Source organism: Bombus affinis, unplaced genomic scaffold (assembly GCF_024516045.1).
Source record: "Bombus affinis isolate iyBomAffi1 unplaced genomic scaffold, iyBomAffi1.2 ctg00000097.1, whole genome shotgun sequence".
NCBI classification, from domain to species: domain Eukaryota; kingdom Metazoa; phylum Arthropoda; class Insecta; order Hymenoptera; family Apidae; genus Bombus; species Bombus affinis.
The window spans coordinates 12,230-38,770 of record NW_026108839.1 but is presented as its reverse complement, the minus strand read 5'-3'; positions in this window follow the sequence as shown (position 1 = coordinate 38,770).

The following is a 26,541-nucleotide window of genomic DNA, read 5'->3' as shown; positions in this document are numbered from 1 at the left end:
TGAACGCAAGATGGATTGGTTTTAGGTTAGGCTATAGCTTTCGAGCGAGCGCAGCGAGCGAGAGACGCGTATAGGTGTGTCATAAACCAACGGTTTGGCACATACGGACATTGAAATATTCGCATCAGCCCGAGGAGCCGGAAGTATTTATCCTATTGCCTACCGACACATGTTTACAGTTTATGAATAGTTTCACATAAATAGTACTATTTCCACATAGTACAATGCAATGTGATGTCCGAAATGGCTGACAAAATTAGGTAATAACACGACATATATGCAAGGCAATATAAGGTGTATGTATAGGTTGGAAATTGTGATCGTTGCTCGCTCGCTCGAAAACATCTAGTCCAACCTCACAACCGATCCCACACGTTCGCAAATTTGAAATATGTCGCCATCATATCGAATAATGAACGCAAGATGGATTGGTTTTAGGTTAGGCTATAGCTTTCGTGCGAGCGCAGCGAACGAGAGACGCGTAAAGGTGTGTCACAAACCAACGGTTTGGCACATACGGACGTTGAAATATTCGCACCAGCCCGAGGAGCCGGAAGTCTTTATCCTATTGCCTTCTGACAAATGTTTACGGTTTACCAATAGTTTCATATAATTAGTACCGTTTCCTCATAGCACAGTGCAACGTGATGTCCGAAATGGCTGACAAAATTAGGTACAAGCACGAAATATATGCAAGACAATATATGGTATATGTATAGCTTGGAAATTGTGACCGTTGCTCGCTCGCTCCGCTCGCTCGTAAAAATCTAGTCCAACCTCACAACCGATCCGACACGTTCGCAAATTTGAAATATGTCGCCATCATATCGAATAATGAACGCAAGATGGATGGGTTTTAGGTTAGGCTATAGTTTTCGAGCGAGCGCCGCGAGCGAGAGACGCGTAAAGGTGTGTCACAAACGTACGGTTTGGCACATACGGACATTGAAATATTCGCACCAGCCCGAGGAGCCGGAAGTCTTTATCCTATTGCCTTCTGACAAATGTTTACGGTTTACCAATAGTTTCACATAATTAGTACCGTTTCCTCATAGTACAGTGCAACGTGATGTCTGAAATGGCTGACAAAATTAGGTACAAGCACGAAATATATGCAAGACAATATATGGTATATGTATAGCTTGGAAATTGTGACCGTTGCTCGCTCGCTCCGCTCGCTCGTAAAAATCTAGTCCAACCCCACAACCGATCCGACACGTTCGCAAATTTGAAATATTTCGCCATCATATCGAATAATGAACGCAAGATGGATTGGTTTTAGGTTAGGCCATAGCTTTCGAGCGAGCGCAGCGAGCGAGAGACGCGTATAGGTGTGTCATAAACCAACGGTTTGGCACATACGGACATTGAAATATTCGCATCAGCCGAGGAGCCGGAAGTATTTATCCTATTGCCTACCAACACATGTTTACAGTTTATGAATAGTTTCACATAAATAGTACTGTTTCCACATAGTACAATGCAATGTGATGTCCGAAATGGCTGACAAAATTAGGTAATAACACGACATATATGCAAGGCAATATAAGGTGTATGTATAGGTTGGAAATTGTGATCGTTGCTCGCTCGCTCGAAAAAATCTAGTCCAACCTCACAACCGATCCGACACGTTCGCAAATTTGAAATATGTCGCCATCATATCCAATAATGAACGCAAGATGGATTGGTTTTAGGTTAGGCTATAGCTTTCGTGCGAGCGCAGCGAACGAGAGACGCGTAAAGGTGTGTCACAAACCTACGGTTTGGCACATACGGACATTGAAATATTCGCACCAGCCCGAGGAGCCGGAAGTCTTTATCCTATTGCCTTCTGACAAATGTTTACGGTTTACCAATAGTTTCAGATAATTAGTACCGTTTCCTCATAGCACAGTGCAACGTGATGTCCGAAATGGCTGACAAAATTAGGTACAAGCACGAAATATATGCAAGACAATATATGGTATATGTATAGCTTGGAAATTGTGACCGTTGCTCGCTCGCTCCGCTCGCTCGTAAAAATCTAGTCCAACCTCACAACCGATCCGACACGTTCGCAAATTTGAAATATGTCACCATCATATCGAATAATGAACGCAAGATGGATTGGTTTTAGGTTAGGCTATAGTTTTCGAGCGAGCGCCGCGAGCGAGAGACGCGTAAAGGTGTGTCACAAACCTACGGTTTGGCACATACGGACATTGAAATATTCGCACCAGCCCGAGGAGCCGGAAGTCTTTATCCTATTGCCTTCTGACAAATGTTTACGGTTTACCAATAGTTTCACATAATTAGTACCGTTTCCTCATAGTACAGTGCAACGTGATGTCCGAAATGGCTGACAAAATTAGGTACAAGCACGAAATATATGCAAGACAATATATGGTATATGTATAGCTTGGAAATTGTGACCGTTGTTCGCTCGCTCCGCTCGCTCGAAAAAATCTAGTCCAACCTCACAACCGATCCGACACGTTCGCAAATTTGAAATATGTCGCCATCATATCGAATAATGAACGCAAGATGGATTGGTTTTAGGTTAGGCTATAGTTTTCGAGCGAGCGCAGCGAGCGAGAGACGCGTATAGGTGTGTCATAAACAAACGGTTTGGCACATACGGCATTGAAATATTCGCACCAGCCCGAGGAGCCGGAAGTATTTATCCTATTGCCTACCGACACATGTTTACAGTTTATGAATAGTTTCACATAAATAGTAATATTTCCTCATAGTACAGTGCAATGTGATGTCCGAAATGGCTGACAAAATTAGGTAATAACACGAAATATATGGAAGGCAATATAAGGTATATGTATAGCTTGGAAATTGTGACCGTTGCTCGCTCGCTCCGCTCGCTCGTAAAAATCTAGTCCAACCTCACAACCGATCCCACACGTTCGCAAATTTGAAATATGTCGCCACCATATCGAATAATGAACGGAAGATGGATTGGTTTTAGGTTAGGCTATAGCTTTCGTGCGAGCGCAGCGAACGAGAGACGCGTAAAGGTGTGTCACAAACCATCGGTTTGGCACATACGGACATTGATATACTCGCACCAGCCCGAGGAGCCGGAAGTCTTTATCCTATTGCCTTCTGACAAATGTTTACGGTTTACCAATAGTTTCACATAATTAGTACCGTTTGCTCATAGTACAGTGCAACGTGATGTCTGAAATGGCTGACAAAATTAGGTACAAGCACGAAATATATGCAAGACAATATATGGTATATGTATAGCTTGGAAATTGTGACCGTTGCTCGCTCGCTCCGCTCGCTCGTAAAAATCTAGTCCAACCCCACAACCGATCCGACACGTTCGCAAATTTGAAATATGTCGCCATCATATCGAATAATGAACGCAAGATGGATTGGTTTTAGGTTAGGCTATAGCTTTCGAGCGAGCGCAGCGAGCGAGAGACGCGTATAGGTGTGTCATAAACCAACGGTTTGGCACATACGGACATTGAAATATTCGCATCAGCCCGAGGAGCCGGAAGTATTTATCCTATTGCCTACCGACACATGTTTACAGTTTATGAATAGTTTCACATAAATAGTACTATTTCCACATAGTACAATGCAATGTGATGTACGAAATGGCTGACAAAATTAGGTAATAACACGACATATATGCAAGGCAATATAAGGTGTATGTATAGGTTGGAAATTGTGATCGTTGCTCGCTCGCCCGAAAAAATCTAGTCCAACCTCACAACCGATCCGACACGTTCGCAAATTTGAAATATGTCGCGATCATATCGAATAATGAACGCAAGATGGATTGGTTTTAGGTTAGGCAATAGCTTTCGTGCGAGCGCAGCGAACGAGAGACGCGTAAAGGTGTGTCACAAACCAACGGTTTGGCACATACGGACGTTGAAATATTCGCACCAGCCCGAGGAGCCGGAAGTCTTTATCCTATTGCCTTCTGACAAATGTTTACGGTTTACCAATAGTTTCATATAATTAGTACCGTTTCCTCATAGCACAGTGCAACGTGATGTCCGAAATGGCTGACAAAATTAGGTACAAGCACGAAATATATGCAAGACAATATATGGTATATGTATAGCTTGGAAATTGTGACCGTTGCTCGCTCGCTCCGCTCGCTCGTAAAAATCTAGTCCAACCTCACAACCGATCCGACACTTTCGCAAATTTGAAATATGTCGCCATCATATCGAATAATGAACGCAAGATGGATTGGTTTTAGGTTAGGCTATAGTTTTCGAGCGAGCGCCGCGAGCGAGAGACGCGTAAAGATGTGTCACAAACCTACGGTTTGGCACATACGGACATTGAAATATTCGCACCAGCCCGAGGAGCCGGAAGTCTTTATCCTATTGCCTTCTGACAAATGTTTACGGTTTACCAATAGTTTCACATAATTAGTACCGTTTCCTCATAGTACAGTGCAACGTGATGTCCGAAATGGCTGACAAAATTAGGTACAAGCACGAAATATATGCAAGACAATATATGGTATATGTATAGCTTGGAAATTGTGACCGTTGCTCGCTCGCTCCGCTCGCTCGAAAAAATCTAGTCCAACCTCACAACCGATCCGACACGTTCGCAAATTTGAAATATGTCGCCATCATATCGAATAATGAACGCAAGATGGATTGGTTTTAGGTTAGGCTATAGTTTTCGAGCGAGCGCCGCGAGCGAGAGACGCGTAAAGGTGTGTCATAAACCAACGGTTTGGCACATACGGACATTGAAATATTCGCACCAGCCCGAGGAGCCGGAAGTATTTATCCTATTGCCTACCGACACATGTTTACAGTTTATGAATAGTTTCACATAAATAGTACTATTTCCTCATAGTACAGTGCAATGTGATGTCCGAAATGGCTAACAATATTAGGTAAGAACACGAAATATATGGAAGGCAATATAAGGTATATGTATAGCTTGGAAATTGTGACCGTTGCTCGCTCGCTCCGCTCGCTCGAAAAAATCTAGTCCAACCTCACAACCGATCCGACACGTTCGCAAATTTGAAATATGTCGCCACCATATCGAATAATGAACGGAAGATGGATTGGTTTTAGGTTAGGCTATAGCTTTCGTTCGAGCGCAGCGAACGAGAGACGCGTAAAGGTGTGTCACAAACCATCCGTTTGGCACATACGGACATTGATATATTCGCACCAGCCCGAGGAGCCGGAAGTATTTATCCTATTGCCTACCGACACATGTTTACAGTTTATGAATAGTTTCACATAAATAGTACTATTTCCTCATAGTACAGTGCAATGTGATGTCCGAAATGGCTGACAAAATTAGGTAATAACACGAAATATATGGAAGGCAATATAAGGTATATGTATAGCTTGGAAATTGTGACCGTTGCTCGCTCGCTCCGCTCGCTCGTAAAAATCTAGTCCAACCTCACAACCGATCCCACACGTTCGCAAATTTGAAATATGTCGCCATCATATCGAATAATGAACGCAAGATGGATTGGTTTTAGGTTAGGCTATAGTTTTCGAGCGAGCGCCGTGAGCGAGAGACGCGTAAAGTTGTGTCACAAACCAACGGTATGGCACATACGGACATTGAAATATTCGCACCAGCCCGAGGAGCCGGAAGTCTTTATCCTATTGCCTTCTGAGAAATGTTTACGGTTTACCAATAGTTTCACATAATTAGTACCGTTTCCTCATAGTACAGTGCAACGTGATGTCCGAAATGGCTGACAAAATTAGGTACAAGCACGAAATATATGCAAGACAATATATGGTATATGTATAGCTTGGAAATTGTGACCGTTGCTCGCTCGCTCCTCTCGCTCGAAAAAATCTAGTCCAACCTCACAACCGATCCGACACGTTCGCAAATTTGAAATATGTCGCCATCATATCGAATAATGAACGCAAGATGGATTGGTTTTAGGTTAGGCTATAGTTTTCGAGCGAGCGCCGCGAGCGAGAGACGCGTAAAGGTGTGTCATAAACCAACGGTTTGGCACATACGGACATTGAAATATTCGCACCAGCCCGAGGAGCCGGAAGTATTTATCCTATTGCCTACCGACACATGTTTACAGTTTATGAATAGTTTCACATAAATAGTACTATTTCCTCATAGTACAGTGCAATGTGATGTCCGAAATGGCTGACAATATTAGGTAATAACACGAAATATATGGAAGGCAATATAAGGTATATGTATAGCTTGGAAATTGTGACCGTTGCTCGCTCGCTCCGCTCGCTCGAAAAAATCTAGTCCAACCTCACAACCGATCCGACACGTTCGCAAATTTGAAATATGTCGCCACCATATCGAATAATGAACGGAAGATGGATTGGTTTTAGGTTAGGCTATAGCTTTCGTGCGAGCGCAGCGAACGAGAGACGCGTAAAGGTGTGTCACAAACCATCCGTTTGGCGCATACGGACATTGATATATTCGCACCAGCCCGAGGAGCCGGAAGTATTTATCCTATTGCCTACCGACACATGTTTACAGTTTATGAATAGTTTCACATAAATAGTACTATCTCCTCATAGTACAGTGCAATGTGATGTCCGAAATGGCTGACAAAATTAGGTAATAACACGAAATATATGGAAGGCAATATAAGGTATATGTATAGCTTGGAAATTGTGACCGTTGCTCGCTCGCTCCGCTCGCTCGAAAAAATCTAGTCCAACCTCACAACCGATCCGACACGTTCGCAAATTTGAAATATGTCGCCACCATATCGAATAATGAACGGAAGATGGAATGGTTTTAGGTTAGGCTATAGCTTTCGTGCGAGCGCAGCGAACGAGAGACGCGTAAAGGTGTGTCACAAACCATCCGTTTGGCACATACGGACATTGATATCTTCGCACCAGCCCGAGGAGCCGGAAGTATTTATCCTATTGCCTTCTGACTAATGTTTACGGTTTACCAATAGTTTCACATAATTAGTACCGTTTCCTCATAGTACAGTGCAACGTGATGTCCGAAATGGCTGACAAAATTAGGTACAAGCACGAAATATATGCAAGACAATATATGGTATATGTATAGCTTGGAAATTGTGACCGTTGTTCGCTCGCTCCGCTCGCTCGAAAAAATCTAGTCCAACCTCACAACCAATCCGACACGTTCGCAAATTTGAAATATGTCGCCATCATATCGAATAATGAACGCAAGATGGATTGGTTTTAGGTTAGGCTATAGTTTTCGAGCGAGCGCAGCGATCGAGAGACGCGTATATGTGTGTCATAAACAAACGGTTTGGCACATACGGCATTGAAATATTCGCACCAGCCCGAGGAGCCGGAAGTATTTATCCTATTGCCTACCGACACATGTTTACAGTTTATGAATAGTTTCACATAAATAGTACTATTTCCTCATAGTACAGTGCAATGTGATGTCCGAAATGGCTGACAAAATTAGGTAATAACACGAAATATATGGAAGGCAATATAAGGTATATGTATAGCTTGGAAATTGTGACCGTTGCTCGCTCGCTCCGCTCGCTCGTAAAAATCTAGTCCAACCTCACAACCGATCCCACACGTTCGCAAATTTGAAATATGTCGCCACCATATCGAATAATGAACGGAAGATGGATTGGTTTTAGGTTAGGCTATAGCTTTCGTGCGAGCGCAGCGAACGAGAGACGCGTAAAGGTGTGTCACAAACCATCGGTTTGGCACATACGGACATTGATATATTCGCACCAGCCCGAGGAGCCGGAAGTCTTTATCCTATTGCCTTCTGACAAATGTTTACGGTTTACCAATAGTTTCACATAATTAGTACCTTTCCCTCATAGTACAGTGCAACGTGATGTCTGAAATGGCTGACAAAATTAGGTACAAGCACGAAATATATGCAAGACAATATATGGTATATGTATAGCTTGGAAATTGTGACCGTTGCTCGCTCGCTCCGCTCGCTCGTAAAAATCTAGTCCAACCCCACAACCGATCCGACACGTTCGCAAATTTGAAATATGTCGCCATCATATCGAATTATGAACGCAAGATGGATTGGTTTTAGGTTAGGCCATAGCTTTCGAGCGAGCGCAGCGAGCGAGAGACGCGTATAGGTGTGTCATAAACCAACGGTTTGGCACATACGGACATTGAAATATTCGCATCAGCCCGAGGAGCCGGAAGTATTTATCCTATTGCCTACCGACACATGTTTACAGTTTATGAATAGTTTCACATAAATAGTACTATTTCCACATAGTACAATGCAATGTGATGTCCGAAATGGCTGACAAAATTAGGTAATAACACGACATATATGCAAGGCAATATAAGGTGTATGTATAGGTTGGAAATTGTGATCGTTGCTCGCTCGCTCGAAAAAATCTAGTCCAACCTCACAACCGATCCGACACGTTCGCAAATTTGAAATATGTCGCCATCATATCGAATAATGAACGCAAGATGGATTGGTTTTAGGTTATGCTATAGCTTTCGTGCGAGCGCAGCGAACGAGAGACGCGTAAAGGTGTGTCACAAACCAACGGTTTGGCACATACGGACGTTGAAATATTCGCACCAGCCCGAGGAGCCGGAAGTCTTTATCCTATTGCCTTCTGACAAATGTTTACGGTTTACCAATAGTTTCATATAATTAGTACCGTTTCCTCATAGCACAGTGCAACGTGATGTCCGAAATGGCTGACAAAATTAGGTACAAGCACGAAATATATGCAAGACAATATATGGTATATGTATAGCTTGGAAATTGTGACCGTTGCTCGCTCGCTCCGCTCGCTCGTAAAAATCTAGTCCAACCTCACAACCGATCCGACACGTTCGCAAATTTGAAATATGTCGCCATCATATCGAATAATGAACGCAAGATGGATTGGTTTTAGGTTAGGCTATAGTTTTCGAGCGAGCGCCGCGAGCGAGAGACGCGTAAAGGTGTGTCACAAACCTACGGTTTGGCACATACGGACATTGAAATATTCGCACCAGCCCGAGGAGCCGGAAGTCTTTATCCTATTGCCTTCTGACAAATGTTTACGGTTTACCAATAGTTTCACATAATTAGTACCGTTTCCTCATAGTACAGTGCAACGTGATGTCCGAAATGGTTGACAAAATTAGGTAATAACACGAAATATATGGAAGGCAATATAAGGTATATGTATAGCTTGGAAATTGTGACCGTTGCTCGCTCGCTCCGCTCGCTCGTAAAAATCTAGTCCAACCTCACAACCGATCCCACACTTTCGCAAATTTGAAATATGTCGCCACCATATCGAATAATGAACGCAAGATGGATTGGTTTTAGGTTAGGCTATAGTTTTCGAGCGAGCGCAGCGAGCGAGAGACGCGTAAAGGTGTGTCATAAACAAACGGTTTGGCACATACGGCATTGAAATATTCGCACCAGCCCGAGGAGCCGGAAGTATTTATCCTATTGCCTACCGACACATGTTTACAGTTTATGAATAGTTTCACATAAATAGTACTATTTCCTCATAGTACAGTGCAATGTGATGTCCGAAATGGCTGACAAAATTAGGTAATAACACGAAATATATGGAAGGCAATATAAGGTATATGTATAGCTTGGAAATTGTGACCGTTGCTCGCTCGCTCCGCTCGCTCGTAAAAATCTAGTCCAACCTCACAACCGATCCCACACGTTCGCAAATTTGAAATATGTCGCCACCATATCGAATAATGAACGGAAGATGGATTGGTTTTAGGTTAGGCTATAGCTTTCGTGCGAGCGCAGCGAACGAGAGACGCGTAAAGGTGTGTCACAAACCATCGGTTTGGCACATACGGACATTGATATATTCGCACAAGCCCGAGGAGCCGGAAGTCTTTATCCTATTGCCTTCTGACAAATGTTTACGGTTTACCAATAGTTTCACATAATTAGTACCGTTTCCTCATAGTACAGTGCAACGTGATGTCTGAAATGGCTGACAAAATTAGGTACAAGCACGAAATATATGCAAGACAATATATGGTATATGTATAGCTTGGAAATTGTGACCGTTGCTCGCTCGCACCGCTCGCTCGTAAAAATCTAGTCCAACCCCACAACCGATCCGACACGTTCGCAAATTTGAAATATGTCGCCATCATATCGAATAATGAACGCAAGATGGATTGGTTTTAGGTTAGGCTATAGCTTTCGGGCGAGCGCAGCGAGCGAGAGACGCGTATAGGTGTGTCATAAACCAACGGTTTGGCACATACGGACATTGAAATATTCGCATCAGCCCGAGGAGCCGGAAGTATTTATCCTATTGCCTACCGACACATGTTTACAGTTTATGAATAGTTTCACATAAATAGTACTATTTCCACATAGTACAATGCAATGTGATGTCCGAAATGGCTGACAAAATTAGGTAATAACACGACATATATGCAAGGCAATATAAGGTGTATGTATAGGTTGGAAATTGTGATCGTTGCTCGCTCGCTCGAAAAAATCTAGTCCAACCTCACAACCGATCCGACACGTTCGCAAATTTGAAATATGTCGCGAATAATGAACGCAAGATGGATTGGTTTTAGGTTAGGCAATAGCTTTCGTGCGAGCGCAGCGAACGAGAGACGCGTAAAGGTGTGTCACAAACCAACGGTTTGGCACATACGGACGTTGAAATATTCGCACCAGCCCGAGGAGCCGGAAGTGTTTATCCTATTGCCTTCTGACAAATGTTTACGGTTTACCAATAGTTTCATATAATTAGTACCGTTTCCTCATAGCACAGTGCAACGTGATGTCCGAAATGGCTGACAAAATTAGGTACAAGCACGAAATATATGCAAGACAATATATGGTATATGTATAGCTTGGAAATTGTGACCGTTGCTCGCTCGCTCCGCTCGCTCGTAAAAATCTAGTCCAACCTCACAACCGATCCGACACGTTCGCAAATTTGAAATATGTCGCGATCATATCGAATAATGAACGCAAGATGGATTGGTTTTAGGTTAGGCAATAGCTTTCGTGCGAGCGCAGCGAACGAGAGACGCGTAAAGGTGTGTCACAAACCAACGGTTTGGCACATACGGACGTTGAAATATTCGCACCAGCCCGAGGAGCCGGAAGTCTTTATCCCATTGCCTTCTGACAAATGTTTACGGTTTACCAATAGTTTCATATAATTAGTACCGTTTCCTCATAGTACAGTGCAACGTGATGTCCGAAATGGCTGACAAAATTAGGTACAAGCACGAAATATATGCAAGACAATATATGGTATATGTATAGCTTGGAAATTGTGACCGTTGCTCGCTCGCTCCGCTCGCTCGAAAAAATCTAGTCCAACCTCACAACCGATCCGACACGTTCGCAAATTTGAAATATGTCGCCATCATATCGAATAATGAACGCAAGATGGATTGGTTTTAGGTTAGGCTATAGTTTTCGAGCGAGCGCCGCGAGCGAGAGACGCGTAAAGTTGTGTCACAAACCAAAGGTATGGCACATACGGACATTGAAATATTCGCACCAGCCCGAGGAGCCGGAAGTCTTTATCCTATTGCCTTCTGACAAATGTTTACGGTTTACCAATAGTTTCACATAATTAGTACCGTTTCCTCATAGTACAGTGCAACGTGATGTCCGAAATGGCTGACAAAATTAGGTACAAGCACGAAATATATGCAAGACAATATATGGTATATGTATAGCTTGGAAATTGTGACCGTTGCTCGCTCGCTCCGCTCGCTCGAAAAAATCTAGTCCAACCTCACAACCGATCCGACACGTTCGCAAATTTGAAATATGTCGCCATCATATCGAATAATGAACGCAAGATGGATTGGTTTTAGGTTAGGCTATAGTATTCGAGCGAGCGCCGCGAGCGAGAGACGCGTAAAGGTGTGTCATAAACCAACGGTTTGGCACATACGGACATTGAAATATTCGCACCAGCCCGAGGAGCCGGAAGTATTTATCCTATTGCCTACCGACACATGTTTACAGTTTATGAATAGTTTCACATAAATAGTACTATTTCCTCATAGTACAGTGCAATGTGATGTCCGAAATGGCTGACAATATTAGGTAATAACACGAAATATATGGAAGGCAATAAAAGGTATAAGTATAGCTTGGAAATTGTGACCGTTGCTCGCTCGCTCCGCTCGCTCGAAAAAATCTAGTCCAACCTCACAACCGATCCGACACGTTCGCAAATTTGAAATATGTCGCCACCATATCGAATAATGAACGGAAGATGGATTGGTTTTAGGTTAGGCTATAGCTTTCGTGCGAGCGCAGCGAACGAGAGACGCGTAAAGGTGTGTCACAAACCATCCGTTTGGCACATACGGACATTGATATATTCGCACCAGCCCGAGGAGCCGGAAGTATTTATCCTATTGCCTACCGACACATGTTTACAGTTTATGAATAGTTTCACATAAATAGTACTATCTCCTCATAGTACAGTGCAATGTGATGTCCGAAATGGCTGACAAAATTAGGTAATAACTCGAAATATATGGAAGGCAATATAAGGTGTATGTATAGCTTGGAAATTGTGACCGTTGCTCGCTCGCTCCGCTCGCTCGTAAAAATCTAGTCCAACCTCACAACCGATCCGACACGTTCGCAAATTTGAAATATGTCGCCATCATATCGAATAATGAACGCAAGATGGATTGGTTTTAGGTTAGGCTATAGTTTTCGAGCGAGCGCCGCGAGCGAGAGACGCGTAAAGGTGTGTCACAAACCTACGGTTTGGCACATACGGACATTGAAATATTCGCACCAGCCCGAGTAGCCGGAAGTCTTTATCCTATTGCCTTCTGACAAATGTTTACGGTTTACCAATAGTTTCACATAATTAGTACCGTTTCCTCATAGTACAGTGCAACGTGATGTCCGAAATGGCTGACAAAATTAGGTACAAGAACGAAATATATGCAAGACAATATATGGTATATGTATAGCTTGGAAATTGTGACCGTTGCTCGCTCGCTCCGCTCGCTCGAAAAAATCTAGTCCAACCTCACAACCGATCCGACACGTTCGCAAATTTGAAATATGTCGCCATCATATCGAATAATGAACGCAAGATGGATTGGTTTTAGGTTAGGCTATAGTTTTCGCGCGAGCGCAGCGAGCGAGAGACGCGTATAGGTGTGTCATAAACAAACGGTTTGGCACATACGGCATTGAAATATTCGCACCAGCCCGAGGAGCCGGAAGTATTTATCCTATTGCCTACCGACACATGTTTACAGTTTATGAATAGTTTCACATAAATAGTACTATTTCCTCATAGTACAGTGCAATGTGATGTCCGAAATGGCTGACAAAATTAGGTAATAACACGAAATATATGGAAGGCAATATAAGGTATATGTATAGCTTGGAGATTGTGCCCGTTGCTCGCTCGCTCCGCTCGCTCGTAAAAATCTAGTCCAACCTCACAACCGATCCGACACGTTCGCAAATTTGAAATATGTCGCCACCATATCAAATAATGAACGCAAGATGGATTGGTTTTAGGTTAGGCTATAGCTTTCGAGCGAGCGCAGCGAGCGAGAGACGCGTATAGGTGTGTCATAAACCAACGGTTTGGCACATACGGACATTGAAATATTCGCATCAGCCCGAGGAGCCGGAAGTATTTATCCTATTGCCTACCGACACATGTTTACAGTTTATGAATAGTTTCACATAAATAGTACTATTTCCACATAGTACAATGCAATGTGATGTCCGAAATGGCTGACAAAATTAGGTAATAACACGACATATATGCAAGGCAATATAAGGTGTATGTATAGGTTGGAAATTGTGATCGTTGCTCGCTCGCTCGAAAACATCTAGTCCAACCTCACAACCGATCCGACACGTTCGCAAATTTGAAATATGTCGCCATCATATCGAATAATGAACGCAAGATGGATTGGTTTTAGGTTAGGCTATAGCTTTCGTGCGAGCGCAGCGAACGAGAGACGCGTAAAGGTGTGTCACAAACCAACGGTTTGGCACATACGGACGTTGAAATATTCGCACCAGCCCGAGGAGCCGGAAGTCTTTATCCTATTGCCTTCTGACAAATGTTTACGGTTTACCAATAGTTTCATATAATTAGTACCGTTTCCTCATAGCACAGTGCAACGTGATGTCCGAAATGGCTGACAAAATTAGGTACAAGCACGAAATATATGCAAGACAATATATGGTATATGTATAGCTTGGAAATTGTGACCGTTGCTCGCTCGCTCCGCTCGCTCGTAAAAATCTAGTCCAACCTCACAACCGATCCGACACGTTCGCAAATTTGAAATATGTCGCCATCATATCGAATAATGAACGCAAGATGGATTGGTTTTAGGTTAGGCTATAGTTTTCGAGCGAGCGCCGCGAGCGAGAGACGCGTAAAGGTGTGTCACAAACCTACGGTTTGGCACATACGGACATTGAAATATTCGCACCAGCCCGACGAGCCGGAAGTCTTTATCCTATTGCCTTCTGACAAATGTTTACGGTTTACCAATAGTTTCACATAATTAGTACCGTTTCCTCATAGTACAGTGCAACGTGATGTCCGAAATGGCTGACAAAATTAGGTACAAGCACGAAATATATGCGAGACAATATATGGTATATGTATAGCTTGGAAATTGTGACCGTTGCTCGCTCGCTCCGCTCGCTCGTAAAAATCTAGTCCAACCCCACAACCGATCCGACACGTTCGCAAATTTGAAATATGTCGCCATCATATCGAATAATGAACGCAAGATGGATTGGTTTTAGGTTAGGCCATAGCTTTCGAGCGAGCGCAGCGAGCGAGAGACGCGTATAGGTGTGTCATAAACCAACGGTTTGGCACATACGGACATTGAAATATTCGCATCAGCCCGAGGAGCCGGAAGTATTTATCCTATTGCCTACCGACACATGTTTACAGTTTATGAATAGTTTCACATAATTAGTACCGTTTCCTCATAGTACAGTGCAACGTAATGTCTGAAATGGCTGACAAAATTAGGTACAAGCACGAAATATATGCAAGACAATATATGGTATATGTATAGCTTGGAAATTGTGACCGTTGTTCGCTCGCTCCGCTCGCTCGTAAAAATCTAGTCCAACCTCACAACCGATCCGACACGTTTGCAAATTTGAAATATGTCGCCACCATATCGAATAATGAACGGAAGATGGATTGGTTTTAGGTTAGGCTATAGTTTTCGAGCGAGCGCCGCGAGCGAGAGACGCGTAAAGGTGTGTCACAAACCTACGGTTTGGCACATACGGACATTGAAATATTCGCACCAGCCCGAGGAGCCGGAAGTCTTTATCCTATTGCCTTCTGACAAATGTTTACGGTTTACCAATAGTTTCACATAATTAGTACCGTTTCCTCATAGTACAGTGCAACGTGATGTCCGAAATGGTTGACATAATTAGGTAATAACACGAAATATATGGAAGGCAATATAAGGTATATGTATAGCTTGGAAATTGTGACCGTTGCTCGCTCGCTCCGCTCGCTCGTAAAAATCTAGTCCAACCTCACAACCGATCCCACACTTTCGCAAATTTGAAATATGTCGCCACCATATCGAATAATGAACGCAAGATGGATTGGTTTTAGGTTAGGCTATAGTTTTCGAGCGAGCGCAGCGAGCGAGAGACGCGTATAGGTGTGTCATAAACAAACGGTTTGGCACATACGGCATTGAAATATTCGCACCAGCCCGAGGAGCCGGAAGTATTTATCCTATTGCCTACCGACACATGTTTACAGTTTATGAATAGTTTCACATAAATAGTACTATTTCCTCATAGTACAGTGCAATGTGATGTCCGAAATGGCTGACAAAATTAGGTAATAACACGAAATATATGGAAGGCAATATAAGGTATATGTATAGCTTGGAAATTGTGACCGTTGCTCGCTCGCTCCGCTCGCTCGTAAAAATCTAGTCCAACCTCACAACCGATCCCACACGTTCGCAAATTTGAAATATGTCGCCACCATATCGAATAATGTACGGAAGATGGATTGGTTTTAGGTTAGGCTATAGCTTTCGTGCGAGCGCAGCGAACGAGAGACGCGTAAAGGTGTGTCACAAACCATCGGTTTGGCACATACGGACATTGATATATTCGCACCAGCCCGAGGAGCCGGAAGTCTTTATCCTATTGCCTTCTGACAAATGTTTACGGTTTACCAATAGTTTCACATAATTAGTACCGTTTCCTCATAGTACAGTGCAACGTGATGTCTGAAATGGCTGACAAAATTAGGTACAAGCACGAAATACATGCAAGACAATATATGGTATATGTATAGCTTGGAAATTGTGACCGTTGCTCGCTCGATCCGCTCGCTCGTAAAAATCTAGTCCAACCCCACAACCGATCCAACACGTTCGCAAATTTGAAATATGTCGCCATCATATCGAATAATGAACGCAAGATGGATTGGTTTTAGGTTAGGCTATAGCTTTCGAGCGAGCGCAGCGAGCGAGAGACGCGTATAGGTGTGTCATAAACCAACGGTTTGGCACATACGGACATTGAAATATTCGCATCAGCCCGAGGAGCCGGAAGTATTTATCCTATTGCCTACCGACACATGTTTACAGTTTATGAACAGTTTCACATAAATAGTACTATTTCCACATAGTACAATGCAATGTGATGTCCGAAATGGCTGACAAAATTAGGTAATAACACGACATATATGCAAGGCAATATAAGGTGTATGTATAGGTTGGAAATTGTGATCGTTGCTCGCTCGCTCGAAAAAATCTAGTCCAACCTCACAACCGATCCCACACGTTCGCAAATTTGAAATATGTCGCCAGCATATCGAATAATGAACGGAAGATGGAATGGTTTTAGGTTAGGCTATAGATTTCGTGCGAGCGCAGCGAACGAGAGACGCGTAAAGGTGTGTCACAAACCAACGGTTTGGCACATACGGACATTGAAATATTCGCACCAGCCCGAGGAGCCGGAAGTCTTTATCCTATTGCCTTCTGACAAATGTTTACGGTTTACCAATAGTTTAACATAATTAGTACCGTTTCCTCATAGTACAGTGCAACGTGAAGTCCGAAATGGCTGACAAAATTAGGTACAAGCACGAAATATATGCAAGACAATATATGGTATATGTATAGCTTGGAAATTGTGACCGTTGCTCGCTCGCTCCGCTCGCTCGTAAAAATCTAGTCCAACCCCACAACCGATCCGACACGTTCGCAAATTTGAAATATGTCGCCACCATATCGAATAATGAACGGAAGATGGATTGGTTTTAGGTTAGGCTATAGCTTTCGTGCGAGCGCAGCGAACGAGAGACGCGTAAAGGTGTGTCACAAACCATCCGTTTGGCACATACGGACATTGATATATTCGCACCAGCCCGAGGAGCCGGAAGTATTTATCCTATTGCCTACCGACACATGTTTACAGTTTATGAATAGTTTCACATAAATAGTACTATCTCCTCATAGTACAGTGCAATGTGATGTCCGAAATGGCTGACAAAATTAGGTAATAACACGAAATATATGGAAGGCAATATAAGGTATATGTATAGCTTGGAAATTGTGACCGTTGCTCGCTCGCTCCGCTCGCTCGAAAAAATCTAGTCCAACCTCACAACCGATCCGACACGTTCGCAAATTTGAAATATGTCGCCACCATATCGAATAATGAACGGAAGATGGAATGGTTTTAGGTTAGGCTATAGCTTTCGTGCGAGCGCAGCGAACGAGAGACGCGTAAAGGTGTGTCACAAACCATCCGTTTGGCACATACGGACATTGATATCTTCGCACCAGCCCGAGGAGCCGGAAGTATTTATCCTATTGCCTACCGACACATGTTTACAGTTTATGAATAGTTTCACATAAATAGTACTATTTCCTCATAGTACAGTGCAATGTGATGTCCGAAATGGCTGACAAAATTATGTAATAACACGAAATATATGGAAGGCAATATAAGGTATATGTATAGCTTGGAAATTGTGACCGTTGCTCGCTCGCTCCGCTCGCTCGTAAAAATCTAGTCCAACCTCACAACCGATCCCACACGTTCGCAAATTTGAAATATGTCGCCACCATATCGAATAATGAACGGAAGATGGATTGGTTTTAGGTTAGGCTATAGCTTTCGTGCGAGCGCAGCGAACGAGAGACGCGTAAAGGTGTGTCACAAACCATCGGTTTGGCACATACGGACATTGATATATTCGCACCAGCCCGAGGAGCCGGAAGTCTTTATCCTATTGCCTTCTGACAAATGTTTACGGTTTACCAATAGTTTCACATAATTAGTACCGTTTCCTCATAGTACAGTGCAACGTGATGTCTGAAATGGCTGACAAAATTAGGTACAAGCACGAAATATATGCAAGACAATATATGGTATATGTATAGCTTGGAAATTGTGACCGTTGCTCGCTCGATCCGCTCGCTCGTAAAAATCTAGTCCAACCCCACAACCGATCCAACACGTTCGCAAATTTGAAATATGTCGCCATCATATCGAATAATGAACACAAGATGGATTGGTTTTAGGTTAGGCTATAGCTTTCGAGCGAGCGCAGCGAGCGAGAGACGCGTATAGGTGTGTCATAAACCAACGGTTTGGCACATACGGACATTGAAATATTCGCATCAGCCCGAGGAGCCGGAAGTATTTATCCTATTGCCTACCGACACATGTTTACAGTTTATGAACAGTTTCACATAAATAGTACTATTTCCACATAGTACAATGCAATGTGATGTCCGAAATGGCTGACAAAATTAGGTAATAACACGACATATATGCAAGGCAATATAAGGTGTATGTATAGGTTGGAAATTGTGATCGTTGCTCGCTCGCTCGAAAAAATCTAGTCCAACCTCACAACCGATCCGACACGTTCGCAAATTTGAAATATGTCGCCACCATATCGAATAATGAACGGAAGATGGATTGGTTTTAGGTCAGGCTATAGCTTTCGTGCGAGCGCAGCGAACGAGAGACGCGTAAAGGTGTGTCACAAACCATCGGTTTGGCACATACGGACATTCATATATTCGCACCAGCCCGAGGAGCCGGAAGTATTTATCCTATTGCCTACCTACACATGTTTACAGTTTATGAATAGTTTCACATAAATAGTACTATTTCCTCATAGTACAGTGCAATGTGATGTCCGAAATGGCTGACAAAATTAGGTAATAACACGACATATATGCAAGGCAATATAAGGTGTATGTATAGGTTGGAAATTGTGATCGTTGCTCGCTCGCTCGTAAAAATCTAGTCCAACCTCACAACCGATCCCACACGTTCGCAAATTTGAAATATGTCGCCAGCATATCGAATAATGAACGGAAGATGGAATGGTTTTAGGTTAGGCTATAGCTTTCGTGCGAGCGCATCGAACGAGAGACGCGTAAAGGTGTGTCACAAACCAACGGTTTGGCACATACGGACATTGAAATATTCGCACCAGCCCGAGGAGCCGGAAGTCTTTATCCTATTGCCTTCTGACAAATGTTTACGGTTTACCAATAGTTTAACATAATTAGTACCGTTTCCTCATAGTACAGTGCAACGTGAAGTCCGAAATGGCTGACAAAATTAGGTACAAGCACGAAATATATGCAAGACAATATATGGTATATGTATAGCTTGGAAATTGTGACCGTTGCTCGCTCGCTCCGCTCGCTCGTAAAAATCTAGTCCAACCCCACAACCGATCCGACACGTTCGCAAATTTGAAATATGTCGCCATCATATCGAATAATGAACGCAAGATGGATTGGTTTTAGGTTAGGCCATAGCTTTCGAGCGAGCGCAGCGAGCGAGAGACGCGTATAGGTGTGTCATAAACCAACGGTTTGGCACATACGGACATTGAAATATTCGCATCAGCCCGAGGAGCCGGAAGTATTTATCCTATTGCCTACCGACACATGTTTACAGTTTATGAATAGTTTCACATAATTAGTACCGTTTCCTCATAGTACAGTGCAACGTGATGTCCGAAATGGCTGACAAAATTAGGTACAAGCACGAAATATATGCAAGACAATATATGGTATATGTATAGCTTGGAAATTGTGACCGTTGCTCGCTCGCTCCGCTCGCTCGAAAAAATCTAGTCCAACCTCACAACCGATCCGACACGTTCGCAAATTTGAAATATGTCGCCATCATATCGAATAATGAACGCAAGATGGATTGGTTTTAGGTTAGGCTATAGTTTTCGAGCGAGCGCCGCGAGCGAGAGACGCGTAAAGGTGTGTCATAAACCAACGGTTTGGCACATACGGACATTGAAATATTCGCACCAGCCCGAGGAGCCGGAAGTATTTATCCTATTGCCTACCGACACATGTTTACAGTTTATGAATAGTTTCACATAAATAGTACTATTTCCTCATAGTACAGTGCAATGTGATGTCCGAAATGGCTAACAATATTAGGTAAGAACACGAAATATATGGAAGGCAATATAAGGTATATGTATAGCTTGGAAATTGTGACCGTTGCTCGCTCGCTCCGCTCGCTCGAAAAAATCTAGTCAAACCTCACAACCGATCCGACACGTTCGCAAATTTGAAATATGTCGCCACCATATCGAATACTGAACGGAAGATGGATTGGTTTTAGGTTAGGCTATAGCTTTCGTGCGAGCGCAGCGACCGAGAGACGCGTAAAGGTGTGTCACAAACCATCCGTTTGGCACATACGGACATTGATATATTCGCACCAGCCCGAGGAGCCGGAAGTATTTATCCTATTGCCTACCGACACATGTTTACAGTTTATGAATAGTTTCACATAAATAGTACTATTTCCTCATAGTACAGTGCAATGTGATGTCCGAAATGGCTGACAAAATTAGGTAATAACACGAAATATATGGAAGGCAATATAAGGTATATGTATAGCTTGGAAATTGTGACCGTTGCTCGCTCGCTCCGCTCGCTCGTAAAAATCTAGTCCAACCTCACAACCGATCCCACACGTTCGCAAATTTGAAATATGTCGCCATCATATCGAATAATGAACGCAAGATGGATTGGTTTTAGGTTAGGCTATAGTTTTCGAGCGAGCGCCGTGAGCGAGAGACGCGTAAAGTTGTGTCACAAACCAACGGTATGGCACATACGGACATTGAAATATTCGCACCAGCCCGAGGAGCCGGAAGTCTTTATCCTATTGCCTTCTGACAAATGTTTACGGTTTACCAATAGTTTCACATAATTAGTACCGTTTCCTCATAGTACAGTGCAACGTGATGTCCGAAATGGCTGACAAAATTAGGTACAAGCACGAAATATATGCAAGACAATATATGGTATATGTATAGCTTGGAAATTGTGACCGTTGCTCGCTCGCTCCGCTCGCTCGAAAAAATCTAGTCCAACCACACAACCGATCCGACACGTTCACAAATTTGAAATATGTCGCCATCATATCGAATAATGAACGCAAGATGGATTGGTTTTAGGTTAGGCTATAGTTTTCGAGCGAGCGCCGCGAGCGAGAGACGCGTAAAGGTGTGTCATAAACCAACGGTTTGGCACATACGGACATTGAAATATTCGCACCAGCCCGAGGAGCCGGAAGTATTTATCCTATTGCCTACCGACACATGTTTACAGTTTATAAATAGTTTCACATAAATAGTACTATTTCCTCATAGTACAGTGCAATGTGATGTCCGAAATGGCTAACAATATTAGGTAATAACACGAAATATATGGAAGGCAATATAAGGTATATGTATAGCTTGGAAATTGTGACCGTTGCTCGCTCGCTCCGCTCGCTCGAAAAAATCTAGTCCAACCTCACAACCGATCCGACACGTTCGCAAATTTGAAATATGTCGCCACCATATCGAATAATGAACGGAAGATGGATTGGTTTTAGGTCAGGCTATAGCTTTCGTGCGAGCGCAGCGAACGAGAGACGCGTAAAGGTGTGTCACAAACCATCCGTTTGGCACATACGGACATTGAAATATTCGCACCATCCCGAGGAGCCGGAAGTATTTATCCTATTGCCTACCGACACATGTTTACAGTTTATGAATAGTTTCACATAAATAGTACTATTTCCTCATAGTACAGTGCAATGTGATGTCCGAAATGGCTGACAATATTAGGTAATAACACGAAATATATGGAAGGCAATATAAGGTATATGTATAGCTTGGAAATTGTGACCGTTGCTCGCTCGCTCCGCTCGCTCGAAAAAATCTAGTCCAACCTCACAACCGATCCGACACGTTCGCAAATTTGAAATATGTCGCCACCATATCGAATAATGAACGGAAGATGGATTGGTTTTAGGTTAGGCTATAGCTTTCGTGCGGGCGCAGCGAACGAGAGACGCGTAAATGTGTGTCACAAACCATCGGTTTGGCACATACGGACATTGATATATTCGCACCAGCCCGAGGAGCCGGAAGTCTTTATCCTATTGCCTTCTGACAAATGTTTACGGTTTACCAATAGTTTAACATAATTAGTACCGTTACCTCATAGTACAGTGCAACGTGATGTCCGAAATGGCTGACAAAATTAGGTACAAGCACGAAATATATGCAAGACAATATATGGTATATGTACAGCTTGGAAATTGTGACCGTTGCTCGCTCGCTCCGCTCGCTCGTAAAAATCTAGTCCAACCTCACAACCGATCCGACACGTTCGCAAATTTGAAATATTTCGCCACCATATCGAATAATGAACGCAAAATGGATTGGTTTTAGGTTAGGCTATAGTTTTCGAGCGAGCGCCGTGAGCGAGAGACGCGTAAAGTTGTGTCACAAACCAACGGTTTGGCACATACGGACACTGAAATATTCGCACCAGCCCGAGGAGCCGGAAGTCTTTATCCTATTGCCTTCTGACAAATGTTTACGGTTTACCAATAGTTTCACATAATTAGTACCGTTTCCTCATAGTACAGTGCAACGTGATGTCCGAAATGGCTGACAAAATTAGGTACAAGCACGAAATATATGCAAGACAATATATGGTATATGTATAGCTTGGAAATTGTGACCGTTGCTCGCTCGCTCCGCTCGCTCGAAAAAATCTAGTCCAACCTCACAACCGATCCGACACGTTCGCAAATTTGAAATATGTCGCCATCATATCGAATAATGAACGCAAGATGGATTGGTTTTAGGTTAGGCTATAGTTTTCGAGCGAGCGCCGCGAGCGAGAGACGCGTAAAGGTGTGTCATAAACCAACGGTTTGGCACATACGGACATTGAAATATTCGCACCAGCCCGAGGAGCCGGAAGTATTTATCCTATTGCCTACCGACACATGTTTACAGTTTATGAATAGTTTCACATAAATAGTACTATTTCCTCATAGTACAGTGCAATGTGATGTCCGAAATGGCTGACAATATTAGGTAATAACACGAAATATATGGAAGGCAATATAAGGTATATGTATAGCTTGGAAATTGTGACCGTTGCTCGCTCGCTCCGCTCGCTCGAAAAAATCTAGTCCAACCTCACAACCGATCCGACACGTTCGGAAATTTGAAATATGTCGCCACCATATCGAATAATGAACGGAAGATGGATTGGTTTTAGGTCAGGCTATAGCTTTCGTGCGAGCGCAGCGAACGAGAGACGCGTAAAGGTGTGTCACAAACCAACGGTTTGGCACATACGGACGTTGAAATATTCGCACCAGCCCGAGGAGCCGGAAGTGTTTATCCTATTGCCTTCTGACAAATGTTTACGGTTTACCAATAGTTTCATATAATTAGTACCGTTTCCTCATAGCACAGTGCAACGTGATGTCCGAAATGGCTGACAAAATTAGGTACAAGCACGAAATATATGCAAGACAATATATGGTATATGTATAGCTTGGAAATTGTGACCGTTGCTCGCTCGCTCCGCTCGCTCGTAAAAATCTAGTCCAACCCCACAACCGATCCGACACGTTCGCAAATTTGAAATATGTCGCCACCATATCGAATAATGAACGGAAGATGGATTGGTTTTAGGTTAGGCTATAGCTTTCGTGCGAGCGCAGCGAACGAGAGACGCGTAAAGGTGTGTCACAAACCATCCGTTTGGCACATACGGACATTGATATATTCGCACCAGCCCGAGGAGCCGGAAGTATTTATCCTATTGCCTACCGACACATGTTTACAGTTTATGAATAGTTTCACATAAATAGTACTATCTCCTCATAGTACAGTGCAATGTGATGTCCGAAATGGCTGACAAAATTAGGTAATAACACGAAATATATGGAAGGCAATATAAGGTATATGTATAGCTTGGAAATTGTGACCGTTGCTCGCTCGCTCCGCTCGCTCGAAAAAATCTAGTCCAACCTCACAACCGATCCGACACGTTCGCAAATTTGAAATATGTCGCCACCATATCGAATAATGAACGGAAGATGGATTGGTTTTAGGTTAGGCTATAGCTTTCGTGCGAGCGCAGCGAACGAGAGACGCGTAAAGGTGTGTCACAAACCATCCGTTTGGCACATACGGACATTGAAATATTCGCACCAGCCCGAGGAGCCGGAAGTATTTATCCTATTGCCTACCGACACATGTTTACAGTTTATGAATAGTTTCACATAAATAGTACTATTTCCTCATAGTACAGTGCAATGTGATGTCCGGAATGGCTGACAAAATTAGGTAATAACACGAAATATATGGAAGGCAATATAAGGTATATGTATAGCTTGGAAATTGTGACCGTTGCTCGCTCGCTCCGCTCGCTCGTAAAAATCTAGTCCAACCTCACAACCGATCCCACACGTTCGCAAATTTGAAATATGTCGCCACCATATCGAATAATGAACGGAAGATGGATTGGTTTTAGGTTAGGCTATAGCTTTCGTGCGAGCGCAGCGAACGAGAGACGCGTAAAGGTGTGTCACAAACCATCGGTTTGGCACATACGGACATTGATATATTCGCACCAGCCCGAGGAGCCGGAAGTCTTTATCCTATTGCCTTCTGACAAATGTTTACGGTTTACCAATAGTTTCACATAATTAGTACCGTTTCCTCATAGTACAGTGCAACGTGATGTCTGAAATGGCTGACAAAATTAGGTACAAGCACGAAATATATGCAAGACAATATATGGTATATGTATAGCTTGGAAATTGTGACCGTTGCTCGCTCGATCCGCTCGCTCGTAAAAATCTAGTCCAACCCCACAACCGATCCAACACGTTCGCAAATTTGAAATATGTCGCCATCATATCGAATAATGAACACAAGATGGATTGGTTTTAGGTTAGGCTATAGCTTTCGAGCGAGCGCAGCGAGCGAGAGACGCGTATAGGTGTGTCATAAACCAACGGTTTGGCACATACGGACATTGAAATATTCGCATCAGCCCGAGGAGCCGGAAGTATTTATCCTATTGCCTACCGACACATGTTTACAGTTTATGAACAGTTTCACATAAATAGTACTATTTCCACATAGTACAATGCAATGTGATGTCCGAAATGGCTGACAAAATTAGGTAATAACACGACATATATGCAAGGCAATATAAGGTGTATGTATAGGTTGGAAATTGTGATCGTTGCTCGCTCGCTCGAAAAAATCTAGTCCAACCTCACAACCGATCCGACACGTTCGCAAATTTGAAATATGTCGCCACCATATCGAATAATGAACGGAAGATGGATTGGTTTTAGGTCAGGCTATAGCTTTCGTGCGAGCGCAGCGAACGAGAGACGCGTAAAGGTGTGTCACAAACCATCGGTTTGGCACATACGGACATTCATATATTCGCACCAGCCCGAGGAGCCGGAAGTATTTATCCTATTGCCTACCTACACATGTTTACAGTTTATGAATAGTTTCACATAAATAGTACTATTTCCTCATAGTACAGTGCAATGTGATGTCCGAAATGGCTGACAAAATTAGGTAATAACACGACATATATGCAAGGCAATATAAGGTGTATGTATAGGTTGGAAATTGTGATCGTTGCTCGCTCGCTCGTAAAAATCTAGTCCAACCTCACAACCGATCCCACACGTTCGCAAATTTGAAATATGTCGCCAGCATATCGAATAATGAACGGAAGATGGAATGGTTTTAGGTTAGGCTATAGCTTTCGTGCGAGCGCATCGAACGAGAGACGCGTAAAGGTGTGTCACAAACCAACGGTTTGGCACATACGGACATTGAAATATTCGCACCAGCCCGAGGAGCCGGAAGTCTTTATCCTATTGCCTTCTGACAAATGTTTACGGTTTACCAATAGTTTAACATAATTAGTACCGTTTCCTCATAGTACAGTGCAACGTGAAGTCCGAAATGGCTGACAAAATTAGGTACAAGCACGAAATATATGCAAGACAATATATGGTATATGTATAGCTTGGAAATTGTGACCGTTGCTCGCTCGCTCCGCTCGCTCGTAAAAATCTAGTCCAACCCCACAACCGATCCGACACGTTCGCAAATTTGAAATATGTCGCCATCATATCGAATAATGAACGCAAGATGGATTGGTTTTAGGTTAGGCCATAGCTTTCGAGCGAGCGCAGCGAGCGAGAGACGCG